The 19,072-nt window shown below is 38.6% G+C and overlaps 1 protein-coding gene across 1 annotated transcript in view; it reads right to left on the reverse strand.

The window, feature by feature from the left end:
- The window catches only part of LOC124802718 (transcription factor mef2A-like), a 619,300-nt gene that overhangs the window by 36,948 nt on the left and 563,280 nt on the right, over nucleotides 1–19,072 (reverse strand). The window lies entirely within an intron of this gene.

The following is a 19,072-nucleotide window of genomic DNA, read 5'->3' on the forward strand; positions in this document are numbered from 1 at the left end:
ATTGATTTCCATAGTGACAGATAACACAGAAACAATATCTCAATATTTGGAAACTTTACTGTGAACGGTACTGTCCAAAATGTAAACATACTAATAAGTAACAGATTTTTCCTGAAAAGAATGTTAGAATGGTTGCAGAACAAAGTGAAGCCTGATTAGGAGACATTTGGCACACAACAGTGAGAAAACACATAATTAGTAATGTTTTGATACATATGACACACATTTATGAAGAAACATACAAAAACTAGAAACTTTGTACCATGCTCTCTATGAGATCATTTGAGAAAACAATTGCTTGTCACTCCTATTCCAGAGAAAAATTTTTATGGAGGTTGTGATGTAATCAACCAATTGACCTTTAAACAATACAGGGTGATTCAAAAAGAATACCACAACTTTAGGAATTTAAAACTCTGCAACGACAAAAGGCAGAGCTAAGCACTATCTGTCGGCGAATTAAGGGAGCTATAAAGTTTCATTTAGTTGTACATTTGTTCGCTTGAGGTGCTGTTGACTAGGCGTCAGCGTCAGTTGATGCTAAGATGGTGACCGCTCAACAGAAAGCTTTTTGTGTTATTGAGTACGGCAGAAGTGAATCGACGACAGTTGTTCAGCGTGCATTTTGAACGAAGTATGGTGTTAAACCTCCTCATAGGTGGTGTATTAAACGTTGGTATAAACAGTTTACAGAGAATGGGTGTTTGTGCAAAGGGACAAGTTCTGGACGGCCGAAAACGAGTGATGAAAATGTAGCACGTTAGAGAATTGGCTGTTCTCTCAACTCGAACAAGAAGCACAACAATTCATATTTCAGCAGGATGGAGCACCACCACATTGGCACTTATCTGTCCGTAACTACCTGAACGTCAACTACCCGAGGCGATGGATCGGCCGCCAGGCAGCCCGTGACAGAGCACTTCATCACTTGCCTCCAAGAAGCCCTGATCTTACCCCCCTGCGATTTTTTCTTATGGGGGTACGTTAAGGATATGGTGTTTCGGTCACCTCTCCCAGCCACCATTGATGATTTGAAACGAGAAATAACAGCAGCTATCCAAACTGTTACGCCTGATATGCTACAGAGAGTGTGGAACGAGTTGGAGTATCGGGTTGATATTGCTCGAGTGTCTGGAGGGGGCCATATTGAACATCTCTGAACTTGTTTTTCAGTGAAAAAAAACCTTTTTAAATACTCTTTGTAATGACGTACAACAGAAGGTTATATTATGTTTCTTTCATTAAATACACATTTTTAAAGTTGTGGTATTCTTTTCGAATCACCCTGTATAATGATAATTAAATTCAGTATTGTAATAAATCATTCACATGAGACCCCTTTCCCCTTTCAAGAATATTGCTAATAACAGATTAATTAACGATAATTAAAACTGCAATGAACAGGATTTTGGTTTTTCAATTGCTGAACTCAATGAAAAGAGTTTTTTAAAAAAATAACATTATTAATTTGGTTCAAAATTAAGAAAAGTATTTCACATTAAATTGCACGATTTCTGTTTCATGAAAGAAAACTCTGATAGTTTAGCTAAAATTCACTGCGGAACTAGAGGTAAAAATATTTGTGATGTTGTAATAAGTTTTAGAGTAAAATGGCACTGTGATGCCTGCATCTTGCACCAAGCTTTGTTGCATGTATTTGTTAGTTGTAAGCTCAGTTCAAAATTTGTGCATTACCTGTTACAATAGTCTGTGTTTTTATAATATGAGTGTTCAAGACAGTAAGGTACATGGGTACCAAGTTTGGTTGAAATTGATCCAGTGGTTTAGGAGGAGATGTGGAACACACACACACACACACACACACACACACACACACACACACACACGAAAAAGTTTCCAGAAACCAGTAACTTTGATCCCAAGCTTTTATGTTCCCTTAATATAAATATTGTTTTACTTATTATTATTTAAAGGGAAATGTTAATACTTTTAGTTTAACAAATCCAGAATTTAAAAATGAATAAACAACCATTTTTCAGAGTTATTTATTTACTGTTCTGTAAAAATTTGCACCAGCCACAGTGCAGCCTCACTGTGAGGCACGGGATCAGTTATTTGGTGCTTGTGTACAGCTGGAAACTGCCCTACATACTGTCAAGCAATTGGAAGCTGCTGTATATGGGTATGTTGAGATAGTTACCAAGAGTCAGGTACCTTATTACTGTCCTGTCCCATGGCTTCTTTCTTCCACAGAGGAAGTATGAAGACTGTCAGTGGTTGTCAACTTTACCGTGAGTTGTGACTCAGTGGTATGGATAGGAGAAATCAGTGTATTCCACCTATTACCCAAACCAACAAGACTGAGGTACTGTCTTCCACTGAAACTGAAACTGAGTCAGTGAAACTGTAATGACGGTTAAGAGACAAAAGAGAAGTTTTCAGTCAAAGGCAATTCTTCAGATTCACAAGCAGCCATTTCAGCTATATTTTCATGATAAGTAAGATATACTAGATCAGTAAGAGAACAGGAAGCTCTAGGACTGCTGAAATCAAGTGAACCCTAAGTTCAGACAAGAGCATCTTGAGTAAAACAAGAATTGGCTGCCCTGAAAATAGGAAATTTCTCTGATGTTAGTGACAGGAAAATTGTGTCACAGTAAAACAGGCAGTTCTAATGTAATTAGCTGAGGATACTCCCACCACAGAAATTATAGTAATGCTAGAGAGAAAAAGCACACACATTAAAAATTTCACACAAATAATTTTATGAAAATTGATAATCAGTGACTTTGGGTGAGGTTCCAACTAGAATAACAAAAACAGTCTATCACAGTATTGCACATCCACTCTCACACATAGTTAACTAGCCTTTTGAAGACGGACAATTTCCAGAGAAGTTGAACTATGCTTAAGTTTGGCCAGTTCATTAGAAGGGCAGACAAGATGAAATGGTAACGAAACGCCTTTCTCATAGTTACCAATGTTTTAAAAAATATTTGAAAGAGTTGCATGTGATCAGACAGAAAATTATAATTCATCCCGCATTATTATTTTACGCCATCAGTACAGTTTTAGAGAAGGCTGCAGCACAACCCATGCAATATATTAATTAGTCACTAAATATAGCACTTGTTTCAATAATAGATTGTGTGTATCAGATATCGTTTGTTGCCTTACCAAACCCTTCAATACTCCTAATCATGACCTGCTTCTTCAAAAACTGATTAGCTGTGGGTGTCACAAGGGAAATCTCTTAGTTAGATGTCATCACACTTGGCGAAGAGAAAACAGAGAGTACTTATTAATAACAGTAGCAATACAATCCTTTGCGGCTGGAAACTCACACAATTAGTTGTTCCATAAGGTTAAATATTAGGGCCACAAATGTCTGTCTCACATCGGTGAAATGCCATGCCAGGTGCAGACAGACACCATCATTTATTTTGGAATGACGTACATTCTTATGTTGCTTATATGAACAGTTTGCTTAGATATGGTGCAATCTTCTGGAGAAATACAGGTATGGCAAAACAAGCTTTCAAACTTCAAAGAAGGGCTATTAGAATAATGAAAGGGGTTCCCTGTGGAGTGTCATGTAGGGAAATATTTAAAGATTTAAAATAATGACTCTTCCTGACTTATACATCTATGAATGTGTATGCTTTCTGCAAACTCACCAGGAATTTTCAACATTAAATAATCAGGTTCATAACCATAAAACAAGGAACAGAGATGATTTTCACAGAGACACCCACAAAGTAGTGCTCTACCAGAAAAGTGTAAACTACCAGCCAAAAATAGTTTTCAGTGCATTGCCTTCTACGATAAAGAAAATCAAAGAATTTCATAAATTCAAGGTAGATCTTACACAGTTTTTACTGATGCATAGTTTTTATAACACTGAAAAATATCTGAATATGGAAAAGTAATATAATTTATGTATACTGATATAAAATGTTTATATTTAACACCCAAGTTTTTGAAACAAATTAAGTGTAAGATACTATACTGTAATTGACTACATCCATACAATGTATTTTTTTAACAGATGAATAAAGAGATTGAATTGAATTGAACTGAATCAAATCATTATACAGTGATGTAATTTCATTCATTATTCATTTTTATGCAATTCATTGTGATTATCGATGCTTGTATGAGGGTGAGTCAAATGACTACCTTAAATATTTTTTTAAATATTATTAATTGCACAGAAGTGGTACAAAGCTGTATCATTTTTCAACATAATCTCCCCCATGCTCAATGCAAGTCCTCCAGCGCTTACAAAGTGCATAAACTCCTTTAGAAAATAACTCTTTTCATTTTCCGCGCAACCACTCATGCACCGCGTGGTGTACCTCTTCATCAGAATGGAACTCCTTTCCTCCCATTGCATCTTTGAGTGGTCCAAACATATCAAAATCACTTGGAAATCACTCTGGTGAGTATGGTGGATGAGGAAGACACTCAAAATGCAGGTCTGTGATTGTTGCAACTGTTGTACGGGCAGTGTGTGGCCTTGCATTGTCATGTTACAAAAGGACACTTGCTGGCAGCAATCCACATCATTTTGATTTGATTGCAGGCCACAGACAATTTTTTTGGACCTGTGTATGATGCACTGGTGACAGTGGTCCATCTAGCCAATGTAACGCTCCAAAATGACACCTTTTTCGTCCCAAAAGAGAGTCAGCATAACCTTTCCTGCTGATGACTCTGTTGGAAACTTCTTTGGTTTTGGTGATGACTAATGGCGCCATTCCTTGCTCACTCTCTTTATTTCCGGTTGGTGCAAGTGAACCCAGGCTTCATCCCCAGTAATGATTCTTGCAAGGAAGCCATCACCTTCTCATTCAAAGTGTCAAAAAAGTTTTTCACGAGCATCAACATGTCATTCTCTCATTACAGGAGTCAGTTGCTGTGGCACCCATCTTGCAAACACTTTGTGAAACTGGAGCACATCATGCACAATGTGGCGTGCTGACCCATGACTAATCTGTAAACATGCTGCAATGTCATTCAGTGTCACTTGGCGGTTTTCCTTCACTATGGCTTCAACTGCTGCAATGTTCTGTGGAGCTACAACTCGTTGTGCCTGACCTGGATGAGGAGCATATTCCACTGAAGTCACACAATTTGTGAACTTCCTACTCCATTTGTAGACTTGCTGCTGTGACAAACATGCATCATTGTACTGAACCTTCATTCATCGATGAATTTCAATAGGTTTCACACCTTCACTATGCAAAAGCCATTCACTGTTCTTCCCTGGTGCAAGTCACAAGTGGGGCGGCCATTTTTATACTGATGATAGTATGTGTGCATCTACACTATGCTGCCACCTACAGGCTAGATACACCACCCAAATCTATGAAATTCCAGTTTTTGAGAAAATGTGTGTATTTAATTTATGTAATCTAGCAAAGCACGGTGTGTATACTTTGAACAAATGTTAGCAATAAATTCCAACAGTCACTAATTACAACATTAAAGTAAAATCAAAACAATTGTTGAATTCAAAAATGGTTCAAATGGCTCTGAGTACTATGGGACTTAACTGCTGTGGTCATCAGTCCCCTAGAACTTGGAACTAGTTAAACCTAACTAACCTAAGGACATCACACACATCCATGCCCGAGGCAGGATTCAAACCTGCAACCATAGCGGTCACGCGGTTCCACACTGAAGCACCTTTAACCACACGGCCACACCGGCCGGCTGTTGAATTCAGATTGTGAATTAATTTTCACACATAAAACCAAGATGATGATAAAAATATTATGTTATTTGACATTATATATGTAATGTGAATATTGAGTGACATTATTTGAGGAATAATTTGAAAATGTGAACTGTGTACTAAATTTGACTTTCTTACAGTAATGACTGACCAATAATTTATAATTATTTTGTACCTCTTAAGATGCAAAAATAATGATTCTTTAAGCATTTCAGACAATAGTTACTACTATAGCAGAAACATAAGTGAAAAGGACATTTTATGTTTAGTTCATGAGAAATGAGTTGTGTAAAACATAGTGAGAAAGTTACAATAGCTTGGTAGAGATAAGGATGATAATAGGTTAAAGTGTGTACTATGTACATAATAAGTATTGTAAGTGTTGGTAAGAAACTAATTTCTGGCCATCACACACTGTGGGTAATCTGTATTAGTAAGTAATGTTTACTTTTTTTGTGCATGTTATGAGCTTTATGAACCTGTGATGATGTTCAGGAGGTAATTGGTGGGACGATGTATAGTTCTGGGAGTAAAAGACAATTTTCTAGATATGTATGTGTGTGTACTGTACAGTGTATAATAGTTAGTGTTAGCATTTTCATGACAGAATAGAATCTAGGAGTATATAAGATAATGGAGATTATTGTAGTTATATTCTGTAGAGCATGTATTTGATCTGTGGGAAGTGATAGCATGAAGTAGTTCGAAGGTCTTTCTATGTTGATGTTCATCTTATGTCCTCCTTTGAAGACACTACCCATTCCGTTCAACTGCTCTTCCAAGTCCTTTGCTGTCTCTGACAGAATTACAATGTCATCGGCGAATCTCAAAGTTTTTATTTCTTCTCCATGGATTTTAATACCTACTCCAAACTTTTCTTTTGTTTCCTTTATTGCTTGCTCAATATACAGATTGAATAACATCAGGGATAGGCTACAACCCTGCCTCACTCCCTTCCCAACCACTGCTTCCCTTTCATACCCCTCGACTCTTATATCTGTCATCTGGTTTTTGTACAAATTGTGAATAGCCTTTCGCTCCCTGTATCTTACCCCTGTCACCTTCAGAATTTGAAAGAGAGTATTCCAATCAACATTGTCAAAAGCTTTCTCTAATTCTATAAATGCTAGAAACGTAGGTTTGCCTCTCCTTAATCTTTCTTCTAAGATAAGTCGTAGGGTCAGTATTGCCTCACGTGTTCCAACATTTCTATGGAATCCAAACTGATCTTCGCTAAGGTTGGCTTCTATCAGTTTTTCCATTCGTCTATAAGAATTCATGTTAGTATTTTGCAGCTGTGGCTTATTAAACTGATAGTTTGGTAATTTTCACATCTGTCAACACCGGCTTTCTTTGGGATTGGAATTATTATATTCTTCTTGAAGTCTGAGGGTATTTCACCTGTCTCATACATCTAGCTCACCAGATGGTAGAGTTTTGTCAGGACTGGCTCTCCCAAGGCCGTCAGTAGTTCCAATTGAATGTTGTCTACTCCCGGGGCCTTGTTTCGACTCAGGTCTTTCAGTGCTCTGTCAAATTCTTCACGCAGTATCGTATCTCCCATTTCATCTTCATCTACATCCTCTTCCATTTCCATAATATTGTCCTCAAGTACATCGCCCTTGTATAACCCTGTATATACTCCTTCCACCTTTCTGCTTTCCCTTCTTTGCTTAGAACTGGGTTTCCATTAGAGATCTTGATATTCATACAAGTGGCTCTGTTCTCTCCAAAGGTCTCTTTAACTTTCCTGTAGAAGGTATGTATCTTACCCCTAGTGAGGCAAGTCTCTACATCCTTACATTTGTCCTCTAGCCATGCCTGCTAAGCCATTTTGCACTTCCTGTCGATCTCATTTTTGAGATATTTGTATTCTTTTTTGCCTGCTTCATTTACTGCATTTTTATATTTTCTCCTTTCATCAATTAAATTCAACATTTCTTATGTTACCCAAGGGTTTCTACTAGCCCTCGTCTTTTTACCTATTTGATCCTCTGCTGCCTTCACTATTTCATCCCTCAAAGCTACCCATTCTTCTTCTACTGTACTTCTTTCCACCATTCCTGTCAATTGTTCCCTTATGCTCTCCCTGAAACTCTGTACAACCTCTGGTTCTTTCAGTTTATCCAGGTCCCATCTCCTTAAATTGCCACCTTTTTGCAGTTTCTTCAGTTTTAATCTACAGTTCATAACCAATAGATTGTGGTCAGAGTCCACATCTGCCCCTGGAAATGTCTTACAATTTAAAACCTGCTCCCTAAATCTCTGTCTTACCATTATATAATCTATCTGATACCTTTTAGTATCTCCAGGGTTCTTCCATGTATACAACCTTCTTTGATGATTCTTGAACGAAGTGTTAGCTATGATTAAGTTATGCTCTGCGCAAAATTCTACCAGGCGGCTTCCTCTTTCATTTCTTAGCCCCAATCCATATTCACCTACTATGTTTCCTTCTCTCCCTTTTCCTACTCTCGAATTCCAGTCACCCATGACTATTAGTTTTTTGTCTCCCTTCACTACCTGAAAAATTTCTTTTATCTCATCATACATTTCAGCAATTTCTTCATCATCTGCAGAGCTAGTTGGCATATAAACTTGTACTACTGTAGTAGGCATGGGCTTTGTGTCTATCTTGGCCACAATAATGTGTTCACTATGCTGTTTGTAGTAGCTTACCCGCAATCCTATTGCTATATTCATTATTAAACCTACTCCTGCATTACCCCTATTTGATTTTGTATTTATAACCCTGTATTCACCTGACCAAAAGTCTTGTTCCTCCTGCCACCGAACTTCACTAATTCCCACTATATCTAACTTTAACCTATCCACTTCCCTTTTTAAATTTTCTAACCTACCTGCCCGATTAAGGAATCTGACATTCCACGCTCCTATCCGTAGAACGCCAGTTTTCTTTCTCCTGATAATGACATCCTCTTGAAAATCCATACAGTTACTTATTATGAAATTAAAGCATAATCAAAATAATTGTTGAAATCAGATTGTGAATTAATTTTCACACATAAAACCAAGATGATGATGATAAAAATATTATGTTATTTGACATTATATTTTATAACCTGTACAAATGTAACAGCAGTTAGTTTAGATGAAATTGTTTTTAATTGTAAGTTACATTTTGCAATAAATTAACAATGGTAGCAATTGTTAAAATTATATTTAAAGCAACGCAGTGAAGCTGCATGGGGGCAGTCAGTCAAGTTTTGTTTACTTCAGGAGTCAGTGCAGTTCAGTTCGGTATAGCTGAGTTTCATCGGTAGTTTGCACTGATGTCAATTCTGTTGATCAGCTGATGTCAATAAATAGTTTGTCAAGCTTGAAATTTTTGTGATGTTCTCATTATTTGCAGCATCTACAACATCAATGAACCACAAGTCAACGCAAGTTAAGTAGTAACGTTTAAAGACCAATACATGGTGAACACAAAATTTTGTGTATATTAGGTGACACTTTCTCTGGTTCATGTAACACTAGCTATAGGAGACTGAGAATTATACAATTGATGTAAGATCTAAAGAAGTGACCTCTACAGCCAAGAGAACTAAAATCTCTGTGATTATATGCTAAAACTATCATAACAAAAGACTGGAGTTTGAAGCACTCCTAAAAGCAGGGTGGTGGTGGTGGTTGTTAGGATGTTTAAGGGGGACTAAACAGCTAAGGTCATCAGTCCCCCATTCCAAAAACAAGCGAGACAAAGTCGCAGAGCAGATAAAACCCCAAGGGGAAGGAGACTGCCCCCCCCCCCCCCCCCCCAGGTGCTAAAGAACACAAATTAGGCAACGAACACTACAGAAAAGAAGAGTACAGACGAACACCAGACAGAAAGAAATAGAAGAAAAGAAGATGGCCGGAGACTGGTTGACTGACCACGACAACAAAAAAGGGAAAGAGTCAACCATCCGATGAGACACCAAAACAGCAACAAATATGGAGAGACGCGAGGACAAAAGACACAGAAACGGAAAAGTGCAGGACCCCCCCTAAATGGATCCATAAAAAGGACTAGCATGGATAAAATGTAAAACATTGTCAGCCATGGAGGCATCGTCGCATAAAATCAAGGCAAGGTGCCTTGAAAATTAAAAGACTGCCGAAGGGTGCGCAGTCGGGGACACTCCAATAAAATGTGGGCGACCGTCAGCCGGGACCCACACCGACACAGGGGGGCATCCTCCTGACGCAAAAGATGGCCGTGCGTCAGGTATGTATGGCTGATGCGGAGCCGACACAGGATAACAGAGTCCCTGCGAGAAGACCGCAGGGAGGAGCGCCACACATCGGTCGTCTCCTTGACAGCCTGCAGTTTATTAGGCATTGTAAAGCCTCGCCATTCAGCAGACCACATCCCAAGCACCTTACGGCGCAACACCAGCTGCTGATCGGGAGCCGTGAGGCCGATCTCCAAAGCTGGGGCGTCAAGCGCCCCTTTGGCCAGCCTGTCAACACGTTCGTTCCCCGGGATGCCAACATGACCTGGCGTCCAAACCAAGACCACCGAACGTCCAGAACGGGCAATGGCGGAAACAGACTCCTGAATAGAGGACACCAGAGGAGAAGAGGGATAGCAGCGGTCGATGGCCTGAAGGCTGCTCAGGGAGTCACTGCAGATGACGATGGACCTACCTGAGCAGAAACGCATATGCTCAAGAGCGCGCAAGATGGCCACCAGCTCTGCAGTAAAAATACTGCAGCCAGCCGGCAAGGAGCGCTGCTCAACATGGGCAGCATGAGCAAAAGCGTAGGCAGTGCGACCATCAACCAGGGAACCATCAGTGTAGACAGGCTCACAGCCCGGAAATGATTCGAGGAGTGCAAGAAAACGGCGATGGAGGGCCACAGGAGGAACCAAGTCCTTAGGTCCCTGTGCCAAATCCAGACGGACGGACGGCCGGGACAAACACCAGGGAGGCGTAGGTGTACGGACCCGGAAGGGAGGCAGAAGAGGGAATGACCCCAGTTCTGACAGCAGGGACTGGACACGAACAGCTACGGAAAGCCCAGACCTAGGTCGCCGTTCGGGCAGATGGAGGACCATGGCAGGGAAAAGCAGGCGATGATTGGGATGGTCTGGCGAGCAATGCACGTGGACAGCATAGTCGGCGAGCAGTCGATGGCGGCGAATCCGCAGCAGGGGAACCCCGGCCTCCACCAGTAGACTATCTACGGGGCTGGTACGAAAAGCGCCAGTTGCAAGCCAAACCCCACAGTGGTGTATGGGGTCTAACAACTTCAACACTGAGGGTGATGCAGACCCATAGGCCAGGCACCCATAATCAAGCCGGGACTGCACAAGGGCTCTGTACAATCGCAGCAGCGTGCAGCGATCTGCACCCCAAGACGTGTGGCTAAGGCAGCGGAGGGCGTTGAGGTGCCACCAGCATTTTTGCTTCAGCTGAGTAACATGAGGAACCCATGTGAGCCGGGCATCAAACACGAGTCCCAAGAAGCGGCAAGTGTCCACCACTTCAAGCAGGTGGCCGCCGAGGTGAAGTTCAGGATGAGGGTGGACCGTCCGACGCCTGCAGAAGTGCATAACTCGAGTCTTGGCTGCAGAGAACTGAAAACCATGAGTCAGAGCCCATGATGCTGCCTTGCGAATGGCGACTTGCAGCCTGCGGTCGGCGACTCCCGTAGTCGTGGAGCTAAATGAGATGCAGAAGTCGTCGGCATACAAAGAAGGAGACACCGACGACCCCACTGCTGCAGCCAGACCATTAATGGCCACTAGAAATAAGGAGACGCAGGGGAGCTCACATAAAACTAAGTACAGAAATCTGGTTCAAAGCCAAAATTGACAGCCGTGAGATTTTGGGGGAAAATTGAAGAATACAGGGTGTCTGTTTCAAGCCTCCCACATTTCAAAGGCCCAGGAAAAAAACTGCAGGAGATATGATGATGAAATTCCATCATATACTAGAGCATCTCAAAGGATTTATATTCCTGTGTCAGGAATGGCAACTATTGTCATCAGAATGCAGCTTGATCACACAAAGGAAAAATTGTGCACCACAGCAGCACAAGCAGTAGTATTGTTTGCAGAAACAAAATTGCCAATTACTGCGCAAAGAGATTTTCATTGTTTGTATGGAGATGTGATTCACCTGAAAACAATTAAGGAATGGTATTGCAAGTTTCTGGGAATTGGAACTGTTCTGGTACATTCCGGCGGTACACATCATAGTGTTTTGGAAGAGACAACGAAGGACATCGGACAAGCATTGCTAAGAAGCCCACATAAGTCAGTTAGGGGCAAATTATTTTGAAAAATGAAGATTCCCCATAATTTTAGGTCACACCTCATACTTACAACCCAATATCATCTTTTAACAAGGTTGCACATCAGTCATTAGCTGTTCACAAGTTCCTGGATATAAAATTTCCCAACTGCTGTACTGGACAAAAAGTACCCATTACCTGGCTACCCCATGCCCCGGACATGACCCCACTGGCTTTTGTCTTGTCGGTATTCATGAAGGACTGTGTGTATGTGACCAAAGTGGACAATATTATTATATTAACATATCATACCATTCATGGGAATGCAACAGTGACAGAGGATATCTAACAAAGAAAATGGCAATAAACTGAATACAGATTCAATATTCTTTGTCAACAAATTGTTCACAGTAGAGGTGTACTGATGATTATTAAATATATTCTTTGAGATTCCCTAGCATATGGTGAAACTGCATTAATGTTTCTACTGTTGTTTTCTCCTCAGGCCTTTGAAATGTGGGAGGTTTGAAAAGACACCCAGTGTATCAAAAGGACAGACAAATGGGAAATGGAACTGGTGTATTTGTTGCAGTAGACAAGAAATTCAGATCCATTGGGATGTAAATTGAAGCTATGCAAGATTTTTTGGACAAGGCTCATGAGAGAATGATGAAATATGATATGCTAAAACCTGTCTTAGTATCTTTTATACAGGAAAAATACACCAAAGGAAACACAGTGTCAAAATTTCAACTGCTACAACTCACTGAAAGCATTTTTTTTTTTAAATCTGAACATTGCCACATTTGCACCTCACCAGATAGCTGGAGAAATGTACATTTCTACCGTAATTGTAGTAGGTAGCACATGCACAACATGGCAGGGGTATTTCTTTAATTGGCATTTCAGTTCTCATCGATAGTTTCTCTGCAACAATTGGTCACAGTTACTCTCTGTGACAGTTGATCGCAGCTATTATTCACTATAATTCACAACTTATTAAATATCCATAACAATTAGCAGTTCCCTTAGCGTTATCACTAAGCATTAACAACATAGATAAAACTGGATTTATTTTCTTTTTGTTTTCTTCGTACATGCTTACTATTAGCATCTGTCTTTGTGCCAAGATAAAATAAGATGAACATGTTATGCAATCAAAATCATCTACTTCTCCTGAAGATCGACATATGTGTTATTTATTAGTTGATTCCTTAAAATTCATTCAAATGGTGTCAATATTTCATTAGAAATTGTGTAAACATTAGACAAAACAGGAAATAACTCTGATGATTCTGTGAATTGTGGTTCAAATGATGACTGTTGGGCTAGTTAAAGTCCATAACAAAAATAGAATACCTTCCAAACCCAAAGGAAATATGTACAGTAATAGTTACCCATGACAAAGAAGAAGTTGTAAATTTTTTGGTTAAACATAGGAGAGAAAAAGCACTTCAAGTTTAGCAGTACCAGTATGCAAAACCATTTTTGTTTCATAAAATCTGAACATACGTACATTGCATAAATAGAAGAAAGATTTACATAAAGTATGAAATATGTGCCAAAATGAAACTCAAAAAAGTGTGAAAGAAGAACTACTTGAAAGATTTGGAACTGCTCATGATATTCAGTATGCCAGTACTGCGGGAGATCCATAAGACTGTGTCCTCTGGTACACAGATTCAAGAAATTATATAGAAAATGAAGTCACAAAGCTACAAATTTTACTAAATGTAAATGTGTACAGATGTCATTAACAGTTAATACTGTAGAGAAATTAGTAGCTGAAGTGAATACACAGCTTTTTGTTATCCCATAAAATGCTGTGAATAAAGGCTATCAGTCAGTTTTAATGCAAGATCTATGTATGAACCACACCATATCATTTCAAGTGAAAAAAATAGAGTCACTTGTACAGTCAATGAATGGCAAAAATATATATCATTGGATAATGTTTCCACAGTTTTGTATCTGTCTTCATGAACCTTCAGGCAAATTAGGACTGTCTAGTTGCAAAAGTAACCAATGTAGCAAAATCTGGAAAAATGGTAGAGAATAATTTTCAATTACAGCTGAAACATCTTCTTACCAGCTGCAGAAATTAATTTGTTGTTTTGTTGGAGTCTTGGTCTTGACATAACAATTCCTCTGAACTGAATTGAACTGAATTTTATTTGATCCTGTAAGATTACATTGTGTACAGTAAATGTACATGTAATATAGGACATATCAAAGTAGTAACATTCATTATCATTTATTTTTCTACCCCTTTAGCTTACATTTTTACATCACTGATAATGAATAACAATATATACAAATTTAATGGCATAAGTATTCTGCAACACTGTAAAACTCTTTTTCAATGAGATAGTCTTTAAGTTTCTTTGGAAAGTCATTGTCAAGTACACTATCTTGCAGGTTTTTAGGCAGACTTCTTAGTAGTCTGACACCAGAGTATTGGGGTCCTTTTTCTAGCATTGCCACAGTCGGTGGGGTATGCTCCATACTTCATTCTCCCTTCTTGTATTGTGGGTGTGTGCACTAGCATTTGTAATACAGTCCTCACTACCTTTTGTGATGTACATTATTGTTTTGTATACATACAACGATGAAAAAGTTAAGATACCTAACTTCTTGAAACAGTTTCTGCACATTTCAGAGGTCTTTCTTATTAAAATGGTCCTAACTGCTTTTTTGTAATGTAAACACTTGTTTTGTCTCTTGTTTATTTGAGTTTCCCCACACAGTCACTCCACACTGTAAGTGTGGTTTGAAAAGTCCATGATACACTGTTCATGTCTGAATACTGTGATAGCTGCATCATTAAGAATATGACAGAGTTCAGTTTCTTACAGACATTATTAGTATGTTTTTTTTTTCCATTTCAGTTCATTATCCACAAGAATACCTCAGAATCTAGCAGATTCTACTTCTTCCAGCCTTGTTTCATCAACCTCTAAATCCATGTCTACAGCCTTCTCCTTGTTTTTAAACACTGCATACATAGTCTTTTTTAGATTTATAACCAGTTCATTTTCCAACAGTCATTGAGCTGTGACATTTGCAGATATGTATGCTCTTCTCTCAAGTTGTTCCATATTTTGGTCACTTTTTAGTATTCTCACATCATCAGCATACAATATTTTCTTTTCTTCCTCCTCAACACCTATATCATTAGCGAACACATTAAATAACAATGACCCCATTACCAAACCCTGCGGCAATCCATATTTGATGGGTTTGGTTTCTGATTGGTATGAGTTTCCTAAAGATATGTACTGCTTGTGGTTGCATAAGTATAATTTTATCCATTCACCTGGTTGCCCTCGAATGCCATAGTTGCCTAATTTTTGTATCAGCATTTCATGGTCAGTGGTGTCAAATGCTTTTGAAAGATCCAGAAACATTGCAGAGAAAACCTTTCTTTTCATCTAAGAACTGTAAAATGTATTCTGATTGACTGGCAATTGCTGATTCTGTAGATTTACCCTTTCTGAAACCATCTTGTGAGGGTATGAGAATGTTATGTTTGTCCAAATAATTAACTAATCTATATCTAAAAACAAAGATGATGTAACTTACCAAACGAAAGTGTTGGTATGTTGATAGAGACACTAACAAACACAAACACACACACACAAAATTCAAGCTTTCACAACCCATGGTTGCTTCATCAGGAAAGAGGGAAGGAGAGGGAAAGACGAAAGGATATGGGTTTGAAGGGAGAGGGTAAGGAGTCATTCCAATCCTGGGAGCGGAAAGACTTACCTTAGGGGGAAAAAAGGACAGGTATACACACACACACACACACACACACACACACACACACACACACACACACACACGTCCGCACATATACAGACACAAGCAGAGATATGTAAAGGCAAAGAGTTTGGCCCAAACCTGTCCTTTTTTCCCCTTAAGGTAACTCTTTCCGCTCCCAGGATTGGAATGACTCCTTACCCTCTCCCCTAAAACCCATATCCTTTCGTCTTTCCCTCTCCTTCCCTCTTTCCTGATGAAGCAACCGTGGGTTGCAAAAGCTTGAATTTTGTGTGTGTGTTTGTGTTTGTTAGTGTTTCTATCAACATACCAACGCTTTCATCTGGTAAGTTACATCATCTTTGTTTTTAGATATATTTTTTCCACGTGGAATGTTTCTCTCAGTTATATTCATATAATTAACTAATCTGGTATACATAAGCATTTCTAGGATTTTCAAGAAACCTGATACAAGTGAAACTGGTCTGTAGTTGTTGGGGTCATCCTTATCTCCTTTCTCTTACACTGGCATCACCTTCGTTATCTTCAGTTTTTCTGGAAAAAATCCATATCTGAAAGAACAGTCTGCTATGTTCAGCAGTGGTGTTATTATCTGCTCACTTACCAGCTCTATTACATGATTTGATATTTCATCATCACCAGCTGATTTCTTAGACTTCAGTTTCTGTATAGGTTTCCTTAGTTCATCTTCCATGATTGATCTTAAGAACACAGTACTACATGATCATTTTGATACCTTAATGCTCTTTTGTTTTTGACTATTACTTTCCAATTTTAAGTTTTCTACTACAATGATATAGTTATTATTCAGTATGTATGCTATTTCCATACCATCTGTGACCACTGTGTTGTCTATTTTAATTGACTTAATACCTTCTTCTTTGTTTGACCCATCATTTTCCTTTCTTTCAGCATTAATTGCATTCCAAGCTGCCTTTGCCTTGTTTTCTGAGTTCGATGGTGGTGTCAATTGCTCTTGCTTTTGCTTCTCTTATTGTTTTGCTATACATATTTTTTAACATTTTATATTTTTCAGCTTTGCCCATCTGTCTCATATCCTGCAGCTTCCTTCGCTGTTATAGTATTTCACTGGTAATCCACTGTGTTTGATCTTTCAGCCTTTCTTGTCTCTTTACTTTGGGAAATGCTACATAAAATGGTATTTAATTGTTGAAAAAAATGCATCGTATTTTTCATTTACACTCTGGGCCTGTAGGGTTCCATTCCAGGTTTCCTTACTTAACATTGTTCCAAAGATTTTGATATTTTGTTCACTGATGATCCTAGTTTCTTTGGTTGTTCGTTTTGGTTCTGATACTGTGTCATTACTTCCACAAAATCTGATTAGTTGTCCATGATGATCAGATATTTCTGTCTGAACTACATGTTACTCATAATTAAACATATTAGTAATTATGTTGCCAATAACTGTCTCACTTTGTTGGTGCAGTTATTGTTACTTTCATGTTGTGCTGTATTAACAATTTTTCAAAATCCTGTCTTATTTTTGTGTCTTTTACCATGTCAATGTTGAAGCCTCCACATACAATAAGGTTTCTCTTCATATTCATTCTCAATAAGTTAGCAATTTTTTTCAGAAAGATGCTAATGTTGCCACAATGTGATCTGTACACACAAAACACTCTAAAATCCTCTGTCACTATACCAGTAACTTCAAAGTCTTTTTCTCTAGTTATGGGCAATGTAGCAGCTTCACTGTTTAAATCATTAGGAGGATACCTGTTTTAATATATATACAAATGCCACCACCCTTATATTTAGATCTGCAGAAGTAAATAGCTAGTTTGCAATCCTTCATTGCAACATTACCTATTTTACTTTCAATTAGTCGATGTTCACTGAAGCATAGTATGTCTGGTTTTACTTTACTCAGGAGCATGATGAAGGTAATTCAGATGCCACTAAGAACTAATTCTGCCATTCAGCCTCTCAATAACAAAATGTTTCCACAGTGTAAACCATTTTTTAGAAAATTGTCAGACAATCATAGCATCCAATACTATTGTTGAACATTAGTCATTTGTGAATTGTCTGTTAACATCACTGTGTTTTACAATTTTGAGTAATTATGCCTGGTATGTAGCACTATGTGCAGAATGGCAAAAACCATTTCTGACTCCATCCCAATTCTGCCTAAATAAAGTTAATAATTACTGTGATATGCTTGAATGTATTGATATTTCTTTTATCAGGCGTGCATGATGTAAAGAAACTGTTTAGTTTCATCATCCAACAGATACTTTACATTTTTGAGACGATTGCAGTGAACAAACAAGGAATTTTTTTCATTGTTAGTAAAGGGTACATTATTCAAAATTGTCATAAGAACTGTGCTACAGGAATTGGTGTACTATACTATGGTGGTTTGGTAAGTCTGGTAAGTTTCCATCAAAGAATGAAACATTTTTTTTGCACCTTCATGACTGTTAAGCTTGATTGTTTCATGGATTGCATAAAGAATTTCAACAATGTACAGCATCTAGTTTATTGTTAACAGCCACCTGAATTGGTCTGTAAGCCAATTGTGATTGAAAATGGAGGAAACTGAGTATTTTGCTCTTATTAAACATTTTCAGTTGAAGGGTTGGACACCACACAAATCAAACCAGATTTGGATAAAGTTCAGGTGGACTCTGCACCATCATTAAAGACCATTCATTTCTGAATTAATGAATTTAAATGTAGCCAGAGAAACACTGAAAATGAAGTGTCCTCCAGCCATCCAATTGAGGTCACTACAAAGCAAACCACTGACAAAACCCATGATATGGTAATGCAAGACCACTGAATAAAAATTCATGAGATTGTTGAGACCGTAGGTATATAAATTGACCAAGTACATAATATCCTGCACAGAGAACTGGCTACAAAAAATGTGTGTGTGAGGTGAGTGTCACAATTTCTTGCAGGCTATCAAAAGCACATCTGGCAAAACATTTCAACACAATGTCTGGCAATGTTTAATAGCAATCTGTAAGACTTTTTGAGCTGATTTGTGACTTTTGATGAAAAGCTATATCCATCATTACACACCATAGTCACAAAAATGGACAAAGATTGGTGAAAGTGCACTAAAAAGGCAAAGACCATTTTCTCTGTTGGTAAGGTGATAGTCACTGATATTTTTTTTTTTTTTTGGGGGGGGGGGGGGGGGGGGGAGGGGGGTTTACCAAGGAACAATCCTCATAGATTACTTGAGACAGGCTGAACTATAATGGGATTCTATTGTGCTTTATTCTTGGATCATTTGAAACTTGCACTGGCTGAAAAAAATCTGCTCTTTCACCAGGATGATGCACAATCCCACACATTAGTGATAACAAC

The sequence above is a fragment of the Schistocerca piceifrons genome, chromosome 6 (genome assembly GCF_021461385.2).
Source record: "Schistocerca piceifrons isolate TAMUIC-IGC-003096 chromosome 6, iqSchPice1.1, whole genome shotgun sequence".
Classification (NCBI taxonomy): domain Eukaryota; kingdom Metazoa; phylum Arthropoda; class Insecta; order Orthoptera; family Acrididae; genus Schistocerca; species Schistocerca piceifrons.